Genomic DNA, 24308 nt, shown 5'->3' with positions numbered 1-24308 from the left:
TGCACCATATACCCCATACCCTCCAGGCACCCCATACACCCCATGCACCCCCCGTGCACTATGCACACCATGCTCTCTGCGCACCATACACCCCACGCACCCTTCCCATGCTCCATACACCCCATGAACCCCACAACCCCCCATGCTCCATACACCCCACGCACCCCACACTCCCTCCATGCTCCATACACCCCATGCACCCCACACCCCCTCCATGCCCCATACACCCCATGCACCCCACAACCCCCTCCATGCTCCATACACCCCATGTAGTTCCCCCCATGCCCCATACACCCCACCCTCACTGCACCCCGTGCCCCCCCCTTCACTCGGCACGCGCCGCCGGGGTGGGCGGGGCCGGAGACGCTCCCTCCCCCTTCGCGCCCCCCCCCCCCCCCCCCCCCCGCCGCGCGCTCCCATTGGCCGCGAGGGAGGAGGCCCCGCCCCCCACGGCGGCGCGTGCGTCCCGGGGCGAAGGAGACGGGAAGGGGAGGGGGCGGGTCCCGGTTGCCATGGCAGTGACGTCAGCGAGTGCCGGGGACGGGGAGCGCCGGCACGGGAAAGGTCAAAGTAAAGGCGAGGAGGGGACGCGAGGGGCCGAGGCCGGGAGCGCGCCCGGGCGGCCCGGCCCGCGGAGCTGGGGCGGGGAGGCCCCTCCGCACCGGGGGACCCCGCAGGTACTGGAGCGGGGGGGAGGCAGTGGGGTATGGGGGGGCAGGTACTGGGGGGACACACACACATCTCCCCCCCCACCCCCTCAGTCATTCTCGAGGGGCGGAGGGGCTGAGGGAGCCTGCCGTCTCCTCCCGTCCCCCCGCGATGGGAAGGGAGGATTTTGGAGAGCGGGAGTGGGCTGCCACCCCCGGGCGCTTGACGGGGTGGGATGGAGATTTGGGGGTTTGGAGAGGAGCCCCGCAGCTTTTGCGTCTTGGGATGGGGATTTGGGGGGAGGGAGAGGAGCCCCGCGGCTTTTGCGGAGTGGGATGGGGATTTGAGGGGTTGGAGAAGAGCCCCGCAGCCTTTGCGGGGTGGGATGGGGATTTGGGGGGAGGGAGAGGAGCCCCGCAGTCTTTGCGGGGTTGGATGAGGTCTTTGGGGGTTGGGGAGGAGCCCTGCAGCTTTTGCGGGATGGGACGGGGACTTGGGGGTGGGAGAGGATCCACACACCTTTCACACACCCTTTTCCCCCTCCCACGGGCCATGGGGTCCCTTTCACAGCGCACAGCCCTTGAGGATGTGACACCCCCCATCTCATTTTCCCTACTTTGCTTTGACCTCCTTGACCTGCGTACAGAGGTTAGGCTGGTTTGGGGTTTGGTTGGGTTTTTTGGGGCTGTCAAGCCTTCTACCCCCCTCACCCCGGCCCCTGGCTTTGCATAACTTGTCTCCCGATTGCCTGTCCCTTCTTCCCTGCACTTTGCCCTGGCCTGGTGGGCTGCAGTGTGAAGGACAAAACTATGCAGGGGCCCCGTTTTTTTTCCCATCTATCGAGAGAGCTGGATCACAAACAGGGCAGACTACCTAATTGTGTACATACGTATAAAAAAAAAATGAGGTCGGGCTGGAGAGGGTTCAGAGAAGGGCCGCTAAGATGATTGGAGGACTAGGAAACCTACCACATGAAGGAAAGCTGAGAGAGCTGGGTTTGTTCAGCCTTGAGAAGAGAAGGCTTAGAGGAGACCTTGTTACCATGTACCAGTACAGAAAGGGGGCCTGCCAAGACGATGGAGACTCCCTTTTTACAAGGAGTCACATGGAAAAGACAAGGAGTGGTGGATATAAGTTGCTCCTGGGTAGGTTCTGATTGGATTCCAGGAGAAAATTTTTCACCATGGGAAGAGTTAAGTATTGCAATAATCTCCCTAGGGAAATGGTAGATTCCTCTACACTGGATGCTTTTAAGGCTCAGCTTGACAGGGTTCTGAGCCATCTCATTTAAGCTGTATATCACCTAAAAAGGAAGAACCAGATGATCCTTGAGGTCCCTTCCAACCTGGCATTATATGATATAAACATAAATACATCCTTCTTTTTTTTTTTTTTTTAAATCCCCAGTAGCCCAGCACTAAAGTAGATTCTGTGACAGCACAGAACAAGGCCCTTGGGTGTGATTTTTTTTCTTCTTTTTTAGAAAACCCTGGAGTGAAGCTGTTGTTAGTATGTGGAGTTTGAATGCCACAGGCAGTGTGTTGTCTCATCATGTTCAAGGAATAATTTAAAGGAGCAGCGGTGACTCATTAATAGAAAGTATTAGCAGCATGAAGGGAAAACCAGGTGAAGTTTCTAACTTTACCAGAAACTTATTCTGTGACCTTGGATAAATCTTTCTGCATCAGTTCTCTGTTTGCTTATGAATTGGGAATGGTGGTGCTTTCCAAAAATGTATTGTGATTAAATAGACTAATGACTGTGAAACACTTATCTGCTATAGTAATAAGAGGTAGACATCAATGTTATTTCTACTACGGAAGCATAGAGGCTGTAGCCAGGATGTGAGTGTTTCACTTGCAGAATTTCAGTGGAAATAGGGACTGGCTTACAAAGATGTTTAATGACCTGTGATATTGCATGATGCGCACTGTGTGGTCATTTTACTATTAATATTCTTATGTGTAGGGTGCTCTAATATGCTTTTAAAGGGCTGCCATTCCACAGTGCAAGTAGTTTGTGGGTTTTCTCCCTCTCCTGTTTGCCTAGAGCAAAGCTGGTGTCCTTTTTCAGTGCCAAGGAAACCTTGTGAATTTCTGATGCGTCTGATTCTCCTGATTGCTGGCAATTCTGAGCTACCTGGTGTTAGATATGGTGTTTTGGTAGAGAACTGGGAAAGAGGTGTTGTGGTGTACTTGATGGGATGAAGAAATCATTTGTAGCATTGGTTTGTAACTTTTGGCAGTTCAGTTGTAATTGCCAGGGTTGGGTAGTTGCATTAACTCCATGCTACCTCAGGGTGCCTCTGTATTGGCAAGAATACTGGAGAGAGTGACAAAAAGTTCCTTACATGCGTAATGAAAGATAAACCAAATAGTTTAAGCTTAGGGATTGTATTTCCCCCCTCACCTTATACAGTGCTCTCTATAGAAAATCTCTATAGAAAAAGCCTCAAGAATGCCATAGGTAAAAACTTTAGTAGAGGAGTGGTAGAAAGATGAAGGAATGACCTGTTGCAGTTCATACACTGCTCTGAAGTGGTGAGCAGCTACTGCAATAATGGGTGAAAGCAGCCCAGCACAGAGCTGGGAGTCGATGCTTCTGCTGTGAATACTGGCCTGAGTTGCACAGACACGTGCAGCTAGATTACTTGTCTCTTTTTTCCGTGTAAAAATCTATTGTACAGGGATACACCAGGAAGTGGCACTGTGTGACTGATATCTTAGGGGGGTTTTGAAAGTAATTGGACCTATAGTTGCTTGCTTTTCTACTCAAGTTAATACGAAACTTCCCTGATATGTTTTAACATTAAATAGGAAAGCTTTTTTGTGTTGAGGAGGAGGAAAGCACAATGCAGTTGGGGTTGCTTAGGGATTTTTTGTATTCTTTCTTAACAAAACTGAAAGCTGTTCTAGTAAAATGGCAATTCATTGTTAATTCATAATATGTAGGTGCTCTGGAAAAAATAAAATATTCAGTTTCATAGCTACCCTTAGGTATCTTTAATTTATGCAAGCAGGGCTCACTGAGTAACAACTCCAAGTCTCGTTGACCTTAGTAGGATTTTAGAGGTCATATTTTAAAACAGATAAGTTGTGCTTGAATTGTTTTTTCAGTAGTAGGAGCAAGTATTCGTGTACATAATTACATGCTTTTTCCAGTTCTCTATTACATTTTCTGTTTTTCTTTAGAATCTTCCTTATAAGTGCTAAAATAAATCTGGATTCATCTTGGATTTTATTTTTTATCTCTCATCTTAGTATTAGGAAGAAACATGGGTTTTTGCAAACAAGTTCTTTTCAAGGTCACTGTGAAACAGAGCAAACTATGAGGTTTTACAAATAGCTAGAAGGGCCAGTTTTAGGATCAGAGAAACTTGGCCAGCACAACCCAGACGTATGCGGGTGACATCAGCATTTTCCTGAGCCATTTATGCTATTCACTTCTGTTCCCAGCAGTGCCTTCTGTCTTATGTAAGCTTCCACTGTACATCCTGTCCTGCTGTTCTCATGCATGAAAATTCATCGGCGTTATCTTACTGTAGGCTTTCAGAGCTGAATAGTTCCTGGCTGCTTGTTGTCTCAAATGTCCACATGCAAATTTCTTACGAGCAGAGATCTGTGCCAGGAGCATAATACTGTCCTCCTAGGAGACATCAGAGGAATAACTTGGAGTGAGGCACAGCTCCTTTTGGTAATGGGAACTGTAACCACTGTGGAGTAGTGTGGCTATGGATGTAATCGAGAGGCTTCACTGGACAGAAGCCTTCATCTATATCATACATAGATAGGCCACTAATGCAGTTTTGATGGCTGGTGATAAAACAGATATTGATGCTTTAAACTTGTTCTTGTAGTTAACATTTAGTCATGCATAATGAAGATACTGTCGCTCAGTGGGTGAAATGGAAGCGAATGCTCCATTATAAGCTTTCAAAACCAAACATTCCTTTTGGTTTTCTGGCTTGCTAAATCTAGCTGAAACTTGCTGCGTAAAATCCTGCAATAATGCAGTGTTCATAGTTTAATTCAGGAAATCAGACTCCTTCTTTGAACAGTAGCTGATGTTTCAGTTTAAAAATAAAAGGGGGGGGGGGAGAATTCTTCAATATATTCTGGTCTCTTTTGTTAATGCTCTAGCAGTGTGAAGGAGCCAAATTCCTGCTTACTTGTTGTGGTGAACGTGGTTGTCCTTTTCTGGCTCCATGGCTTGTTTAGAGCAGCTGGAAAGTTTCCGTATGAGCACTGATGTAGCACAGTTGTGTACAAGACGTATAGCTGTGCATTGGAACCACAGTGGAAGGGAAGTAGGGTTGGCGTGGAGGAGAAACTCACCTGAAAATGAGTGCTGGTGTGGAAGGCCCATGGAAGTAATGGCATAAGCTTTCCTATAACTTTCCACAAGTGACCTGCTCCACACTGCATGAAACAATTCCTCACTGTAATGGACAAACAAGAGGAATATAAGACTTGACATCTGAAAAGGAACAGGTGCCATGCTTTGACACTTAAAAGCCGAACAGATTCCTCTAAGTAAGCCCTTATTGCAGAGTTGAAGGAAATTTATTGGCAAGACATCTAAGAGGGACTTGAATTTTCATTCTGAGTAGGGAATTGAATTATCACTGTTGCTTTTATCACACAAATCTAGGAATGCATGGACTTTTTAGTTCTTTTGTTATTTTTTGGAGGATATGCAAATATGTTTTAAAACCATATGTGGGAAAATGGACAGCAATGCAGTTGTATGGATTTTAGCAGAGACCTGTAGCAGCTGTAAGAATAAACCTCATTAAAAAAATTGCTTCAAAAGCACCTGCGTGTAGCACAAAGATTCCTTTGAATTATATTTTATCGCTTTACAGATATTTATGTGAATATGAAAGCGCACATGCATGTTGTTATTATTCAGTTGCTTTTTCATTCTGTGGATGTAGGCGAATAACATGTAGTCTGGATGCTTAAATCTGCTAAAATATTTAGAAGAAAGTTGGCTCTTGGAAAAAGTTTCCCACAGGATGCAGTGGGTGTCAGGTCTAAAGGTCAGTGGCAGACAAAGTAAAGTGAAAGTTCTTTCAGATTTATTTTTCCACTTCTTTTTTTTATTTTAAACAAGCCCTTCTTGTGTGAAGAAGCATGGAACCCTTCTTTGTTACTTCCTAAACGCTACCAGGCATTTACAGATCTGTTTGTCCTCAAGCAGAAAGTTTTGTTGAAAACTGCTTTTTCTTTAGTGGGAGGGAAATCAACACGGTTAATATATTCATTAACTCTAGCATGGAAGTTCCTGGTGTAAATCAAAAAAGCCAGATGGAGTTTTAAGCAGCTGTCATGTATGGCTTAGGAAATGAACATTCCTCATACTAATAAAAGGGCGAGATGGGAACTACATTATTAATCGCAGCATCCTTTTCAACACATGATAAGATTTGGCTGTAACAGTCATGGAATTAATGGAGGCATCTGTCAGGTTCTATGAAGCAGTGGGTTGTTTGCCTAAAATAAAAATACCTGTGCGCTTACTCTTTAAGTATCCACTGGTGATTAGTGCTCATGCTGCACCAATAAAAATAAGCGTGAATTGTGGCTGACTTGGTCCTGAATCTGTTTCCCGTCTTAAATACATACGTAAATATATTTATGTGTCTTTAATATGTGTACTTAACCTGCACACATTTTATGTATGTATATTTATTATAAGTTGGGGAATAAGTATACAGGGGTTTTAAAGAGTTAAGTGGCAAAACTTTCTCTTCATGGAGTCAATGTACACCGTAATGACTGATTAGCCCCTGGGAGCAATCTTGCACTGAAGTTTATTCACCGTCTGTATCAGTGACCTGGAAGAAGTGTTCAGGATGATGGTTAAAGAAATAGAAAAGGCTTGTGAGGTGGCACAAAGTCTGTTGGAGACAGACAGGAGGAGGAGTGGGCAGATGGCAGTCAGTACAAAACAGGTGAATAATCAGATTGAGAGTTAGCTGAACAGACTATGCAAGTGAGCATGCTGTTTGCATTTCTGTCTTGGTGAATGTGATAGGGATTTTTTTCTGTTGTGGTCTATGGAGCAGAGAGGTAAAAATCTTGTAGCTGGAAGCATACGTAATGGATAATACGAATGTGCTGCATGACAAAAGTGTTTTCCTGAAGAGGTCTAGAAGGTAGCAAGTCCTACATTTGGTGATTTGTTTACATAATTTATCTAGTTTGTTTGAAGACTTTTGCCTGGCTCAGTGGTAGTTTCAAAATCGCTTGGAAACACTGTGCAGTGGTGAAGGTAAAGAAGAACAAAGGGATAGTTGTACTGATGAATGATTGAACCCATAGCACTTAGCACAGTGCTAAGGATTATATAAAAAAAAACTGAGAAAAAGGGAAAACTCTACTCCACTGGTTCCTGCATAATAATAATAATACAGTGTACAGATGGAAGAGAGTGTATTTGGAGCCTGTTTATCACCCTACTGGTAACTTTGTCAACACAATAGCAATCTCGGTCTTTCCTATTTATATTTATTTCAAAATCTTCCTGCTTTTTTCATTTTTTTTATGGAGTTCCTTAAGTTACAACAACAATCATGTGGTCTAATTAGGGAATGCCCTACTACCCAGTAAAGAGGTATTGCTTTATCTGAGCTGGCACTTAATGAGAAGCAGCATAACCTACTTTGCAGTCTAAGATTTATTTAGTACAGATAAGTTTTCTGTGCCTGAGGTTACTGTTTAGTAATACCTGTTGTCTCCTTGTATATTGTTTTCTTAGCATGCCTCAGTGCTAAGACCACTAAGGAGTTTTTAACAGCACAAGTTGAAGGGATTAGGTCTATATTTCTGCAGAAGTAAGGGTTAGAAAGATAAAGGAAAAAAAAGATGAAAATATTCACAAGAAGTGCCCTAGATAAGATTGTTTCATATTTAGGGGCATGTTGAATCCTGTGGGATTCAGGAAGCTAAACTATTAAAAGGCTGTTTAATTCTTATGTTTCACCCTGTATCAACATGATGTTAGATATCAAAGTGGTATTAGTGGAATTTGTAAGAACGTAGGCATTTTATGTAAAGATTATAGAAATAAAGTGTTAGTCCAAAGTAAATCTTCTGCAGTATAAGAACTGTGTGAAGAATGAATGTTTGAGCCTCAACATGAGTATAATAAATCAATATGCCAGATGAGCCTCAGAGGACTTCATTGTTTTCTCTGCAGATGCAGCATGGTTTAGCTAAATGCAGGGTCATCATTCTCCTTATATTCAAAGAGTTTCTCAGTGTTCCTGAAAACTGAGCTCTTTTCTCTGCGTTATCTTAAACTGCTCAGACCATCATTTGGAGTGTTCAGTGCACTGACTGAGTACTCTTATATGCAGAAATCGCAGCAAACCCACAGTGTTGGATGAGAGGTGAGATATGTTGTGTATTGTTGATAACCTACAGATAAGGCTCAAATTTGTACCTTCTGGAAGGTATTGTTTCCCAAAGCTGATGCTTGGCAACAAATGATGCCCTGCTGACCCTCTGCAGCTTGGCAGAAGATGCTCCTTAGTGCGTGAGTGTGCATCCCAGGGTACAGGCTGCTCACGGCTGTTGGCACAGAGCATTTTTTTCTTTTTTTTAACCTCCTTTGTCTCCTTTTGCCATATCCTCAGGACCAGACAAATGGCATAGTAAAATAGAGGGCAAAGTTATTTAGTAAGATAAAAATTGGAAACAAAAGGGTAGAAATAGAACAAAGTGAAATCTTTGTTCTGGTTTAAGCAGAGTGACCCATCTAGCTGTTATCTAGCATTTCTGAGGCACATCTCGGCTGTTGGACCAACACAGTTGGTATTTATAGCACTAGTCTGTCATCGGTGTTAGCTTTGGTTAATTATTTCAAGTTAAAATTGTGATTTTTTTCTGTCACGTTTTTCTTTATTTTGCCTCAGCCTTACTAGTGCTTTGGCTGGGGATGCGAAAGCTGTGTTGTTCATGGCTCTCACTGTTGATTGGCACCTTTGTTCTTAAAGGCTGTTGCTTTTTCTTTTTATCCAAATTCATCCTGCTGGCTGACTGGTCTATATTTGATATGCAACATTATTTTAATGTATGTTCTTACAACATTAGACGAAGCATATAATGTCATAATGTTAATCTGCTGTTTTCTGAGAGTATCTTTAGCTTTTTATAGAGACCATGTGATATATTGTTAGCACTGCTGATAAATTTTGCAGGTAAATTATCTGATTGCATAGGGATTGTGCTTGTAAATAAATATTCTTTAACACTGCCTCTCAATCTCCTTCTTTTGGGGTTTTGCTTATCTTAAATTATTGGTCGGTAAATGTTAAGAGTAATCAATATTGCTTCTGGAAGGATAAATAAACACATTTTTTCCCATGAAATTAAGTTAAGGTAAAAAATACTACAGCTAATGAGTTTGTAAGAGTAGTTTGACAGGTATGTCCTTTATCCCGGTAAGACAAAGGCAGTGTTTTCAAGAATGTTTTTCCTGATGACGGTTCTGTGAGTCTCGCTCTCCCATGTCCTTGTAGGTCAAGAACATCTTCATTTTCACATAGCCCTCTGCAGTGGGATAACTGTCTGCTGACAGGATCGGGCACTCCCAAGTCACTGGAACATTGGGAATGTTCTGTTATCAGGGAAGCGAGTTCTGCAGCCTGTCCCTCAACTGTTCTGAAAATATCAAGAGCATATTTCGAGGAAATGACAAGGGAAGTTAAGGTGACTTCTAGAACTTCATGAAGATTGGTGTGCCATATCTCCAACCTTTATAGTAGAAGAGAAAACTATAACTGAATGGAGCTTGCAGTGTTCAAGCCTCAAATCAACTGTGATATAAGCCATATTCTTTAACAAGGAAACATGATGTTTTCTTTGCTAAAAATACACATCTATCTATTTTGACTTCCCATTCCTCTGATTTCTTTTTTTTCAATTATTCTGTAACTTGAAAAATGAGTTACTGCATCTGATCTGATGCTTTTAATATTGTTAATTACAAAATAAATATAGTAGTTGATATCCTCAGATATGATGTGATTAGGCATGATTGTCTAGTCTTTGTATTTTTCATTTAATTTCAGCCTGTATGACTGCTTTGAGTTCAAAAGCTTAATGAAAATTTTACAGTGAGTTTTTTCACTTTGAATGTGGTGACTAAATGACTTGATAAGCAAGGGAGTTGATCAGGAACTGCTAAGCTGGTGGTTCAGTTAAAAGTCAGGTTATGCAAATTATTAACTAGAAGCAGTAAAATCTCAGGAAAGTAAAATGAATCCATGTACTTAAACATTCCTTGATTCTAAGAAACTGATTGAAGTTGTGGTTCTGTATGTTAATGTGAAATTGCATACTCCTGTATCATGGAGAAGTACTGGTTTATTTGTTGTTCTTTCTTACACAACACAGATTTCAGTGTGAAGTTCCTTATTGTTGTAGTTAATGATATCTGACTTGCTGCTTATACTTAAATGAAGAAACAAGACCTCTATTTACACAGCTTGAATTGCTGTTAAGCATAGTATTACTTTTTAATTTCTCCTAAGAATACCAGGCATCCCAACAACACCAAACCTCTGCTGCAGTTCTCAAAGACTGTTAATCATCAATTACTTTTCTTTTTGTGATAAGGGGAATGTTTTTCTAGTCATCTGCATTATAGGAAAAGGTGAAAACTGCTTTTATGTCAATGTACTGTACTGGGACACTACAAGTATACTATTGCAGAATTTTCCTTAATAGTGTAGCTAGCTTATATATGCTGTAAATTTGCACTGTGTGGCAGTCTGCTTCAGTTATTTCTTCGCCCCCCTGTAAAATCAAGGCATTATTTTAGCTGTCTGGTTAATCTTTATAGAGGTAGGACTTCCAGATCCTTGGAGACTGAAGCACTGTGGTGTATGGGTTGATCACAGGATCATAGAATGATTTGGGTTTGAAGGGAACTTAAAGATCATCCAGTTCCAACCTCCTGCCACGAGCAGGGACAACTCCCACTGAATCAGGTTGCTCAAAGCCCTGTGCAGCCTTGCCTTGAACACCTCCAGGGATGGGGCATCCACCACTTCCCTGGGCAGCCTGGGCCAGGGCCTCCCCACCCTCACAGCAAAAAACTTCTTCCTAGTATCTCATCTAAATCTTCCCTCTTTCAGCTTAAAACCATTACCTTCGTCCTGTTGCTATACTCCTGATAAAGAGCCCCTCCCCATCTTTCTTATAGGCAAGGATAACTGATGGTGGTGATTCCTGTCTTCTAAGTTACTGCTTTTAAGTTGGAGTATGTCATTAGTTTGAGGAGTTCTACTTTTAAATAGCATTGTAGTTAAACTGGAATTTCAAAGATTGAATGTGAGATCTCATTTGCATATGGAGTTTGACTAAATATTGCCAATATGGCAGTATTTGTCCCTGCCCATGGCAGGGGGCTTAGGAGTGGATGATCTTAAAGATTGCTTCCAGCCCAAACCATTATGCGATTCTATGGTTCCACTGACCTCTGCCTGAGATACTACAGTTCTGCAAAAGTGGCTGAGATTTGCAGTTGGTCAAACAGATAAAAGAACAGAAGTCTTTAGGCCAGTAGCATCCTTGCTCTTCAGACGTTTTTCAGGGAACATCATCTGGTTTATGAACAGAGTATGGCAGGATCCCTATGAAAATCCATGTGTTTACTTATTTGTTTTACTTTTCCAAACACGTTATTTTTCATACGTAAAAGTGGTGCGATGAGGTGGGCAGCTTCAGGTTTTTATAGGCTCATTCGTTTTGAGGAGATGCTTGGCTTTATTTTGGGCTCTAGTACAGTTCACTTTAAAATACTGATAACTCAGATCTATAATGTAGAAACTCCAGGAGCTCCACCTTTTAGCTTTGGCTTTCATCTCTTATGCAGACTTTTCTGCAGAGCTGTGCACTAGAGCTAATGAAGTAACTCATGTCCATGCATTTAGTAGCCAAACAGCCATCAAATCCAAATTGTACCACGTCCTTAGAGGTTTTCACAAATATTTTTCAGGAATATTAGTATTCAGAAGTGTATTATACTGCCAAGTTATTCAGGAGGGGTTTTGCCTTAGGTGCTTTAGATGCTTCTGACTACTTGAAAACATTTTTGTTCATTCTTGCATTCTTTTGTTTTGTCTTTGCCTCTCCAAGATAAGGATGCTTTCTGGAGTAATCCATACTGCCCACATACCAGCAGGTGGATCATCAGTGACATAGGACAGACCTCGAGCTCCCTCCAGCATTTGGGAAAAGTGGCTGCCATGTAAGTCCTGCACAGTTCATGTCCATGGAGGTGTAGTCTACTGTCTCTGTTTGGCAGCACTCTGGAAGTAGCTCTATGTTAACATGTTCAGTGAACAAAAAATGTTGAAAGACATCAGAAGCGTTTGGACAATGCACTCAGAAACAGAATGTAAATTTTGGGGTTGCCCTGTTTAGGGATAGGAGTTAGACTCTGATCCTTGTGGGTCCCAACTTGGGTCATTCTGAATCAGTGATCTTTCAGACTTGCAGTTGGAGTAGGCTTTGTAGAGAGTAAAAGGCAGCTTGGTGTTCCTCTGCTGCTCTTCTCAACATCAGCTTCCTGTTGGAGGGCATGGAAGTATTGAAGCTACATCTCCATAGTTATAAAGTTGGTGCTACCTTTAAGGGAGTGTGATTTTGCCAAAATAATTTTTTTGTTGTTGTTTACTGTGTCTCACGTTACTGTTCCACAATCAAAATGTTGATCTCTGAGGTCTTAAATATTGCTGTCTTTTTCAGCGGTGGGGGATGGGGAAAGGTTCCTATTGTAATTAAACAGTTCATCTGTGCTGCTTTAACACTGTAGTGCCATCAACACAGGCAGTCCTGCCCTGTGCAGTACCTTTTTCCTATCGATTCTAAGGACTGCACTGCATCCAGTAACTGAGAATGACCTCCTGATGTAGCAGAAAACTGATCATCTTTCCCTATTTTTTTAAATTTTTTTTTCTCTCCAGGATTAGTTTGCAGCTAATACGGTGGTTGTCCAAGTAACTTGCATCATGAAATTGTAAAATTCCTATAACACTGGAGGAAGTAGGAATCCCTCTGCTGGAAGATAGAGTGCGGGACTGTTTTTCTGCCACGGTGCTCTTTGAACCGTCTTGAAAGTGCAGCAGTAGTCAGGCTCTGTGGTGTGAGTATTCTTTCTCTTCATGTTTTTGGAATGGTCATTGCAGAACAACCTCTCTCATTAAGATAATTATAAAGCAATACTAAATTGCACTAAATGATGTTGTTATTGCACGCCTATTTTCTGTTTGGAGTGTGACAAAGATCTCAGCTGCTCATGCATTACTCTGTATTTTCCAGGTGTGCATAAAATCTAAGTGTTTAGCTTCTGTGATTCAAATTGCAGCTAATAAAAGTTGCTTTAGGATTAACTTTGGAATAACTGTGTGTTATTACTTCCAGACTGCCTATCACTATAGGCTGGATAATGACATTCTTTGTTGCTGATCTGGGTGTCCTTCCCCCCTAAGAAATAGATTACTTTTTTAATTTGGTTTTTATATGAAAAACAGAGTGGAAAAAGATGAATCCTAAATAATTCTCTTTGAGAAGGCACTTTGCCAAGACTGAATGTAGGAATGATTTATAGCAGATCCTACAATTTTATTTATTTATTTAATTCTGCTTAGAGCAGGTCTCTCTAAGTAGCAGAAGTAGCTCTGACTACTGGATAGCATTTGCAGTGCAGTGTTAGGATATTTCTTGACATTGTGAACCCCGGAATGGACCTGCAAGTTTCCAATTTTCCAGAAAATGTTCTGCCAAATGAAAATGCATTGGGATAGTATTCTAATTCATATTGCGAATTATCTAATGGGTTAAAGCTTTGGAAAGAATTTCTTGCCATATGTGCTTCTCCTGCCATTTACTTTACTTTGGCACTCAGTAGACATCTCAGTAAACTGATTCAACTTGTACAACAGTTGAAAGGTCATGTAGTGAACTACATTCCTGTTTTAATTGGGATCAGTAATGCATTTTTGACATGATTGTTCTGATGGTCTCCAGTTACTACTCCGCAGTTCTTGTGGAACATGCAAATTGACTTCTGTTGGATGAAACAAAATTGAGAGGCGTGCTTCTGGACTTGGCTAATGCATTTGGTTTAAGGCTATTTAGACTGTCGATGGGACTAGGGTTAATCCTGAACTGAGGCTGCATGGAACACATGTAGTTTGAGTACTGTTTTCAGCACAAACTGTTCTGCTTTGCAGATCTCCTCCTGTTGCAGTACACTACCTGCTAAAATGGGCACAGGGTTTTTTCTAAGATGGCTACATTGGCTAGTTAGCAAGAAGGTGTGAAAAGTATCAGTCAATGCAAGGAAGAGAGAGTTCATTTTAGCTGCTAGTCATGCTGATTAAACTCAGTAGCTTTCATTCTTATTTTTAAACTCTGTGACAGCATGAGATAATTCAAGGTTTGCTAGGCCAGAAGTACTCAAAAAGCAGAATTCTAGTGTCAGGTGAATGACCTAGGTTTCCCCTTCACCAAGCTGTTTCATGTGTTGCATTGAATTGTTGCTTAATCTGAGTGGTCCTAGGAGTGAGTTGTAGGAACCAGTCCTTCTACTCTTAAATCACTCCAAACTGTTTATTGTAATTGCTTTAATTCTGATTATCACTAGAGCTCTGCATCTGTGACAAAAGGGACAGTTTAATGCATTGTACTGTCCACGTTCTGTATTTATTTTATTGTTATTTGAAAAGCCATATTTAATAATGGAAGGAAATGGAACCGAGACTTCCTATGGAAAAATATAGACTCATAATCTGTAGTCTATCCTTAAGTGTAAGGCATCCTTGTGTATTGCTAAAGAGTGACATTTTAAGAACTTCATCTTCAAAATTTTATTCTGGGAAAATATTGCACTGCCTTTTCCAAATTTGAGGGACCTCCTACAAATAAGCTAAGTGAAAATATCTTTCATTTTGCCTGTTCTTAAAGATACTGGTGTAAAACTGTAATCTTGAAGGGTTTTCGTCTGAAAGAACATTGAGTGATCTACAAGGTGACCCTGGGATAGTGTTTGGCAGATGATTTAAATTCAATAGGCTTAGGTATGCAACTTGTGTTTTCTTTGTAGTTTATTTTTTAAAATATTTGGCACTAGTTGATTAAAATAGTTCTAACATTAAATATTTGTGATTCCAGAGCTGTTGGAGCTGCTAGCACTGTAGTCTATTGATAACACCTGGGTATTTATAAGAGAGTGTGTATTGATGTCAACTATAGATAATTCTTTTTTCAGAGAGTTATTGACTTCATCAGGTTGGAGGATAATCATTTAAATAAGGCAATAGTTCCTGGAAGCATATTACAGGAATTAATGGGATCATGCAGTTGCAACTGCAATGGTCAGAAGAGATCCAACCACTTGCTCAAAGCAGGGCTCTAACTAGTACTTAATGTGGATCAGCTGTGGGCTTGTGTAACCAAGCCATGAAAACCTCCAAGAACAGAAACTCCACAGCCTCTCTGGGAAGCCTGGTCCTGGGCTTCACCAGCTAGTGAAAAAGTTTGTCTTCATGTCCAACCTGAATTTTCCATGCTGCCTTTTGTGGCCATTGCTTGTTCTTCCCTTGACCGCTAGTGCTGAAAGAGTTTGGCTGAACTGTCTTTATAATTCCCATCTTGGCAGCTCTAGACAGCTTGTAGATGGTCCTAGTTTTCTCCTTGCCAGAGAAGACAGGCCCCTTTCCCCATAGGTGATGTGCCTGACCACCTTGGTAGCCCAGGGCTTGGACCCTCCTTGGTTCCTGAGCGTCCTGTTGAAGTGAAGGTCCTCACCTGAGCACTGAGTATCTGCAGAGTGGCCTTGCCAGGGGCAGGCAGAGAAGGGATAATATCCCTTACCTGCAGTGCTCTCTGCGGTTTGCCTTCTCTGCAGTGAGACATTGGCTCCCGTTTCAGCTGGCTTCTGCCCCAGCACGCTGGCCCCTTCCAGCAGGGCTGTTGCTCAGCCAGTTCTCCCCAGCCTGTGCTGATGCATGGGATTCTTCTGCTGTGGTTGCAGAGCTTTGCGCTTTTCCTTCTTCATCCCAATGAGGTTTCTTTTGGCCCCATCCTCTGTTCTGTTTCTGTTGGTAGACGTGCTGCCATTCACTGTGTCTGCCCCGTCTTCTTCCGTGCCCCCATCCATTTCACACTCACCTGCTGGCTTGCTGAGGGTGCAGCCTGTGTCATCTTCCTGGTTGCTGATGAGTGTGTTTGGAGCCCCGTGTTGGCCCTGAGGTTCTTCCTTGCCAGCTTGCAGCTGAACATTCAGCCATTGCTTGTAGTGGTGTCAGCCAGTGACCCAGCCAGTTTTCCAGCTCAGCTTCCCTTCTTTATGTTGAGATTGGGCATCCTTAGCTCCCAGGTGAGACTACTGCTGGAGACTTGTCTTGAATGCCATAATAAAGTCAAAGTATTTTACTGACACCATTCTGCTTTCATCAAAGAGCCCCCTCCAACTCTTTGTGTGAGGTTGATTCTGCTTTAGAGAAATCTTCAACTGTTCTTGATTACCTTTTACTCCACACCTTTAAAGATTAATTCTACCTTGATGTGTTCCATGTGCTTTCCAGACAGTGGTTGTACTTTGTATCTCCTCTTTTGTCTTTTCTCAGACATGAGTGTGGTGGTGTTTGTGCTTGTCAGGACCCTTCTGTGAATGCCATGACATTTTTTCTAGATGATGCTGGTAATTTCATGTAGAATGCAACAAAAGAATACTAATACATTGAGTAAGTTGTAAGCAAAATTTGTAACAGTCAGTATGAAAATCAAATATTATTTTCATGATTTAGAGAAAAACCCAAGTCCTGCTAAAAGCCACTTCTGTATTCTCTAGAAAAAACTGAGTGCGTCCTGTTTTTTATAGTAGTTCAATAACTAAATGCTAAACATTACATAGCTCCAACAAGTAGGGAAATATGACTCAGATTTGTCAGATATATTCCTGGCATATTTACAGAAATATGGAAACTGCTTTAATTCTGGTTAGCTTACCAATTATTGAGGGAGGTTGCTCGATTCTAGGGAAAATGCTGTTTGAGGTTTTGAAAGTAGTAATTTTCAAACTATATTTGTCAGATGCTACGTAAGATTGATTTGAGACTATGGAGAAATGTTTTCAAAATTAACTGTTTTGCCAGTGCATTAGTGTTTCCAGTTACTGTCGGTGAATCCTGAAAATTATTTTCTGATAAGAACTTGTTTAAATCTACATTTTAAATTGAGGTAATTGTTCTGAGAGTTGTTGAAAGGTATTTTATATGTGCTTTCTGATTTGTTTTTGTGATTGATCCTGAAATGGATGCCATGATTGCATACTGTTCTTGTATGGACTGTTTCCTTTGTGGAAGCAGGCTGTATGTGGGTACTTAAAAGAATGGGTCTCTTGGGTCTTATTGCAAAACAATTGACTAACTTCTGGTTTTTAACCTTTGCAAAACGACAAAGATGCTTTGTAAAACCTAAGTGGCGTGCACTTACCTGATGTTTGTGACTTGCATGCTTGCTGGGTTGAGATTATTTTCATTGAAGTGATTAAAAAAGTTGTATATGCTTTGGGAGCAAGGTTAAGATTGATGCTGGTGTACAGTTTACCTTTCAGTCTGATATCATTCAAGACTTAATTGCAATAGAGGAGTTGAGCTCACTTCCTACAGCAGAGGAAATATGTTGTTGCGACACTGGGTTTCCACCAAAGCCTGCAGGCTGCAGGAACACATTCCAGACTCTGCTTACCAAAATTAAATGTGAGGATGCCAGGATTTGTCACATTTGAACTATACTCACTTGCAAGGATTGGAATATGTTCACACAGTATTATCATTAAAATGGGAACCTTGGTCTTGTATTGCCTGTAGTTCTCTTGGTGCCCTGCTAATATGGTGTAGGCTTAATTTTTGGACTGCTGATATTAGCAGAATGGCACATCCAAATGTGTCCTTTTTCAAAGCAAAGGTAAGCAAAGGGACTCTGCAGTATGAGTGTTTCCTTGCAGTTCTAAGTTTTTCCATCACATCACACACAGAGAACTATTGTTGGCAGCTAATACCACCAGAGAATTACAATTGCAAATCTGAGTGAAAAGTCATTAAGTGAAGGAGTGTGCTAAATGTGGCATTGATTCAAGCCTGGTACACCAGACTCAACTGATATCCACTCAGTTTTTCCATTCATGCTTGGCTGTATTTGAGTCAGCTAGCACAGAGGGCTTCATTTTAGGAAACCTGCTACTGGAAATAGTAAAGATTGAATTACTTGTGTTATTTCTATTTGTATTATATGTATTTCAGTTAGTTTTTTAAAGGGTAGAGCTCTTCTGACTACTGCAAAAAAAATTATTAAATGTGTTCTTTGTTTCTATTTCTTGTCAAGCTTTGGGGTTGGGTTTTTTTCCCTCTTATTTCTGTCTTGCACTCTCTAAAGAGAGAGCGATCAGATCTCTAATTGTGTGTTCAGTATTGTGAACTTTGTATTTTTCAGGTTGGACAATCTTTTGAATCTTATACTTAAAGATGCCATGTAAAAGAAAGAGCTTGTTTTCTACAGACAGCTTTGGACCAGAGATATTGGTTACCTTGAAAGAAGAAAAGGCAGACCATGGGCCCGAATTAGGAATTGGAAGATTCTTCAGGATAACATGGAGACATGTCATGTAGAGGTAGTTATCAAATATAAACAGTTATTTGTTTTAGCAGTTTGCAGTTAAGCATCTTCAAGAGTTTACCCCAGATTAAACAATCTACTTTTTGTGTAGCTCTTTGAGGCCAAAATGAGGCCAAAATTCCTTCCCTGCAAGAGGCACCAAAAGAGAAAAGTAAATGGCTCGAAACTATGAAATCAGAACTATGCTGTGGTCAACAATATTGAGTTGTATCCTAAAACCCATTGAGTCTGTATAATCAAAATATCCTGATAAATCTGAAGAAGGCATGCTTCTATGGAAATATAAGGAATGCGATTGATTCCTTATGTGAAGTATGGCCTCATACACTTGGAGGATTCACGTTTCTCTGAAGTTTGTAGGATGCTAATATTCTTTCTTCCTTTTTCTGTCCTTGATTGCAGGTTAACCTATTGGTGGGATTTTTATGAGGGTAATTCATTATGATAAGTTCTTAGTGTGGTAGATGGAATTTTTCTTTAGCTCATATATAAGCAAAATTATCTTGGATTAGCCAGTTCCTGCCCCCTGTGGTGACTATGGACATGATGGATTACTGCAGAACTTCCACAGTTACCTGAAATAAAGACTTAATTTTGCTGAATAACTTCTTGTGTACATTATTCCACCTAATGGAGAGCCAAGATGTTATTCTTGTAAATAAATGCATGGTTTCTTCAGGCTGAGCTGTGTTGCTTAGCCGAGGGTGTACAAGACGGGTGAGGTTGGGGGGGTGGTGGAATTCCTGCCAGCTTTCTTTACCATAGCAGGCTAAATTTATGATTTGTTCTAACTTTGTTCAGATTCAGATGTGGGGCAATTTTGAATCAGGATCTGAACTTTATTTTGGCTTACACCATTATCCTTTTTCTGTAGTTTGTCCTCCTTAGATCTCCTTTTGTCCAGTAATATTAATTTACAACACATACTTCTAGGTGTTTGTTTTTCTGAAGTAATTATTTATGGCATATGCATCCAGCCCTCACTTAAATTCCATCTCCACTATGTTAGTAGCAGTCTACTGTCATGCTTTCCCACACATTTTTTTAAAATATGAACACACTTTTTCCTCTTTCTTTAGAATTTGTAATGTTAGATTTACCCTCTTTCATTGTTTCAGTATTTGTGGCCCAATTTAAAAAATCTTTCTACATCTTGTACCAGAGTTACTGGTTGTACTGCATGTGTTTTAATGATCGAAAGAAATTTTTCAGAAAATACACAGGAAATGCAATGCTAAAGCCTACTTACATATGCTTCCTTCATCATAATTCATCACGCAACTTTTAGTGCTCCAGTGAACTCTCTGTGGGTGTTAAAGCTCACTACAACACACAGTCAGTGTTTGAGGCAGTGGCACACACGTGAATCATGACATGACGTAAGTGGTGTTGGAGATGATGTGACCTAGGTTGCGTACGAGCTGCAAGCTTTGGTTCTTAAAATGTAATGCTGATTCAGACACACTGACTTAAGGCAAGTAGCTTAACTTATCTTTTGTGATCCCTGGAAAAATGGAATAAAAATGCTTTTGAAAAATATAGAATAGTGAGAATTTAATCACTTTATGTCAGAATTTGAGAAATTCCTTTGAGTGTTTAGTTCAGAAATAAACTGTCTAGTGAAAAGAAGTTATTCTCTCCTCCTTGACCGCCCTCCTCCCTCCAAGGACAGGGAAAAAAAGACTTCTGATATAAAATCTGTTCTGGCTACTTAACTATAGTATTAGAGGAATGGGTTCGTATTTAAATAGTTTGATATAACTACATTATTTTAAGGTAAAAAGGGAAAGAATCTATTAAACAACTGTTTGGATTTATATTATTTTGTCTAGATTTATATTTATGTGGAGTTTGTAGGGGAGGGAGAAAAAAGCTTTGAGGGCATATCTGTTTATGTAGCATTAGTCTTTAAACAGACTATACTGTAGTACAGTATGGAATTTTAGAATCCAGATTTAACTACTAGAAAATTGTTGAATGCTGGCTGTTTACTTCCCCTGCAAAGTTCTTCCTGTTATTCTGAAGTTTGTGCTGTTCAGGAATCCTTTTTATATTTAGGATTTAATGTTTAGTTCTCAATTCTGGTCAATACACGTGACTTTAAAAGGGAAGCGATAACAATAGTGAGCCTCTGTCTCCCTCTGCCAGTTCTGGTCATTTTGTGCTTGCATAAGCCACTGTGGCTAACGTGCTTTGAGATGATAGCCAAGACCTTGACTCCAAAACACACACAAAAGCATGCATGGGCAGACTCTGTTTGCATTTAACTGTTTTCTTTGTGACAGCTGAGGCTTCGAATTCCATGAGTTGCAGTGGTGGTGCTGGTTGTAGTAAGGATGTCTTAAGATGTGGGGAGAAGAAAAGGAATAAGCTCTCTTGGCTGCTTGCTGCCTCACCCTCTTCCTTTTTCCTTCCTCCCCTTCTTACTCTGATCTGGTAACTCCGAGCTTAAGGTGCGCACAGAAGGTGCAGTACAAGGTCAGGGTGACTGGTAAAGTAATGCTTGAGGCTTGGGAAAGTCGCAGTAAATCTCTGGCCTGCGTGGCTTTGACTTGGAAGTTGTGAGTGAACATAAACTTCAGGTATAATAATGGGGTCTCTTTTTAAGTATTAAACCTTTTCTATTAATTTGGAGTATTGACAGCAGAACAGTTCTAGGCAGGTGATGGTGCATGGCTGTCACACAGTGGCAAAGAGGTAAATTTCCTGTGCCAGAAGGACTTTATGTGGTCATGAAGCTTTGCATCATTCTGTGTTGTCTACATGTGGTGTTAGGAGGGGATTTCACGCTTGAAAGAATATCTTTATTGCTGTTCTTAAGAAAAACAGTTAAAGGCATTAACAGAAACCAACAGTCAATATTCCTCTGTTTGTGATGGTGTTAGAGTAAGTCCTGTTGGCTTCCAGTGCGTTTAAGCTTTACGAAAATGAGAGGGTGGTGCCTTTAACAGAAGCTGGAGTATACTGCCTGCTTCTGTTTGCTTAAAAAAAGAAAGTGTTTCAGAGAATAGTGATGATGCATCTTAATAAATATACAGCTTCAATTTTGATTAAATTTTTATAGAAATTCTTTCAAACATGTAGTATAGAGTGATCTGCAGTGCCTCTGCCCTATTAACATCATTTGGAAATGAAAATTTCAACTCCTATACAAGTAAAATCACTTTATAAGGTGCTGTGTGAGTATTTGTAGCTGACAGCAAGTTTGATAAAGCATCAAGAGACTTCGTTGTCAGGCATATGGGCTGTTTTGTGATGATTTATATGTTCAAACCAAAGTAGGTTGTAGAGATTTTGTTCTCTTGGGGCAGGTGACATTGTAGTAACCTTCATTACTCCTTAAGAAGTAAGCGTTAAAGGAAAGCAGTAGAAGAAATGGTTCACTGCAACTTAATGCTCAGCAGCCTAATTAGCCAAATACCGTGTGCCTACCTCTGCATGAAATAGCCTGTTTCTTTCCACTCTGAAATGGGAATTTTCAGTTTTGGAACAGCCTGAAGAGGCCTTTGTTGCAAAATGACCACTGGCTTTTTAACTATTTATTCTTAAAAATAATGAAGGTCAGCATGGTATCCATAGTGACTGCATGCAGCTTTCTCATTAATCTTGGCATAGTGTTATAATAACTAAATCTACTTACTATTAACTTTTCATGTTTCAGGAGGAAACCTTTATTAGAAAACCGGATGTGATTGGGTTTCTGTAACAGAAATCTTGATTACTGTAGTTTTTCTTCACTATGAAACTCCTTGTCATAATTTCTCCACCTTAAATTGTGGAAGCCTGTGTATAATCTGGCAGTAGAAAACTTTTCACTTTTTCTTTTCTTTCTGAAGTGATAAAGGCTGCTTTGGGAGTATAGCAATCTGCTTTCCGCTGTTAATAAAAGGAAAACATTCCACTAAAACTACAAAATTAAGGCACAAGTATTACATGAGTATGATCAAGGTGGAATTATATGGTTAAAAATCTGCTGACAGCAGCTTCAGACCCTCCGCATCCATCACAATGGAAAACTAGGGAAAATCCTGCAATAGGAGCACCACAGGGGTCCTTTGAATTTTGAGTTTTGGATTACTTCTGTGCACAGCGGTGTGGAATTGGAGTGTTGGGAGAATATGCCACAATTAACTCAGTGCAATACAAAAAAAATTAAACCAAAGTAATGTATTATTTGCCCTTTAAGTCTTATGCATTGTAAATAATGATTTATAACCTCCATCTTAAGGCTGTTACTATTATTTTTTCCTACTCTGTCCTTCTCCTTTACTGCTTACCCAAGGATAAGTATGTTTGGGGTTTTTTTTTCAATTAGTTGATTGTAGTAGAGCTTAGTAAACTAATTGGGTAGGATTCTGACACTGAATGTAAATGTTTTCATAATTCTGTCATACTTCTATTTCTGATGTTTTCCTTAAAAACATGACTTCTTTTGCTATGTCTTTAATTTTGCATATAAGCTTATTTAAAAATAGAAATTATTATGAAAGGATAGCTATCTGCAAAGTTCATCGGATGTTCAAAGTTGAAATCCATTTATTTTTAAGAGCTTTAGGAATGAGGGTATAGGGAAGTAAAGTCAAAGGATATATATATGTATTCCAAATGTATAAATAAAATATACATTTAGAAATGTAAAATATAGATTAAAAAAAATCCATTTTAACCTAAAGAGGTCATAATGTATATTAAAAATTGAGAACTTGTGTTCTAATTTGTTGCATTTAGAAACTTTGCTAATATAATGTAAGTTGAGAATCTAGAATGTATTTTTGTTACTAAATGTGAAAATAGGATTTTCCTCAAAATTAGCTGAACAGCAATTGGTTGGAATGTTCTAGAAGCATGTCTTAAATCTTGTCTTTTTTTTATTTCTCCTCCACTAAAGGTGACCGGCTGCTTTGTACTGTTAGAGAGTCGCGGTTATGTGTAGTAGTCTGTTGCTGTAAACATCCCCGACTGGAAGCTGTACCAGTTCTAGCTTTCAGTCAGATGTTTGCTGCACCTGGCTATTCTTGGACATCCTCAGCAGGAGAAGCTGTCACAAATACATATTCGCATATCTCCCTAATGCTGTTTCTGTAGGTATAGTTGAATTGCCTTTAAATTAGTTAATTTGATTGTTATTAAGAGCGTAGGTGTGATTTCCTGAAATCCAGTCTGAAGTGGAGACACAAAGCTCTTGCATATGGATCGGTTGGAACAGAATTCTTTGCTGCTTTGTGGTATGAGCTACAGAATTATGCTTCTCTGGAACATAACAGCAAGCAGTGGTTAATTTCTTGTGCAATTACCCATAAACCAGACTTGCTTCATGAGTTGTCTGGTTTAGCAGCTTCTGTTACTTATTACTCTTAGGAAAAATTATTATAGATGCTGTCAAATACTTAGCAGAAATTTTATCTGATGTGCCTTGCTTTTTGTTGTTTGATTTTTTTTTTTCCTGAAGTTCACATTCTGAGTCTCCTGGAGCACCAGGTGGTGCTTTTATTGTTTGTAAGCTGGATATATCCCAAGGCCAAAATAAAGGTTAAAAAAATAGCACAGAGAATGTATTTTTGCACTAACAATGCATAGTGTGTACAGTTGTTTGTGGTATGGTCATCTTTATGCTGTGCCCCACCATGGCACACAAAAATTTATTTTTCATGTAAATAAAAGCTTTTGAAAATACTTCTTCAGAACTAACTCTTCAGTGATTTGGTTCCAGCACGACTTAAAACAATCAGGGGGACAGGAACAGCCATCTGCAAAAAAAGTATCAGCGCTTTTCTCAGAGTGGGATCCGCACGTGCTGTTCCCTGCTTCTGGTCTGGGATTTTATTTCTCCTTTGTTTCTCTCTGTAGTCTTCTGGTTTTAATGGAATGGCCTATGCCAGTAACTTCCACTCTTACAAAGACAGAAAATATTCTATTGCATTGATTTACCTCTCCATTCTTGCCCCTCCCAAAATGCTATGTTTT

The 24308-nt window shown here is 40.3% G+C and overlaps 1 long non-coding RNA gene across 2 annotated transcripts; it reads left to right on the top strand.

The window, feature by feature from the left end:
- The first annotated feature begins 547 nt into the window (after nt 1–547).
- Nucleotides 548–18949, top strand: LOC138719413 (uncharacterized). Of its 2 annotated transcripts, XR_011337214.1 has the most exons (5): nt 548–677; nt 11799–11910; nt 12629–12807; nt 16295–16411; nt 18162–18949. It is a non-coding gene; the product is annotated as an uncharacterized lncRNA (long non-coding RNA). The 2 variants fall into 2 exon arrangements; XR_011337213.1 differs by lacking the exon at nt 16295–16411.
- The last annotated feature ends 5359 nt before the right edge of the window (nt 18950–24308 follow it).

Source organism: Phaenicophaeus curvirostris, chromosome 3, assembly GCF_032191515.1.
Source record: "Phaenicophaeus curvirostris isolate KB17595 chromosome 3, BPBGC_Pcur_1.0, whole genome shotgun sequence".
Taxonomy (NCBI): domain Eukaryota; kingdom Metazoa; phylum Chordata; class Aves; order Cuculiformes; family Cuculidae; genus Phaenicophaeus; species Phaenicophaeus curvirostris.
The sequence above is the reverse complement of the archived record's forward strand: the minus strand, read 5'-3'. Positions and strand labels throughout refer to the sequence as shown.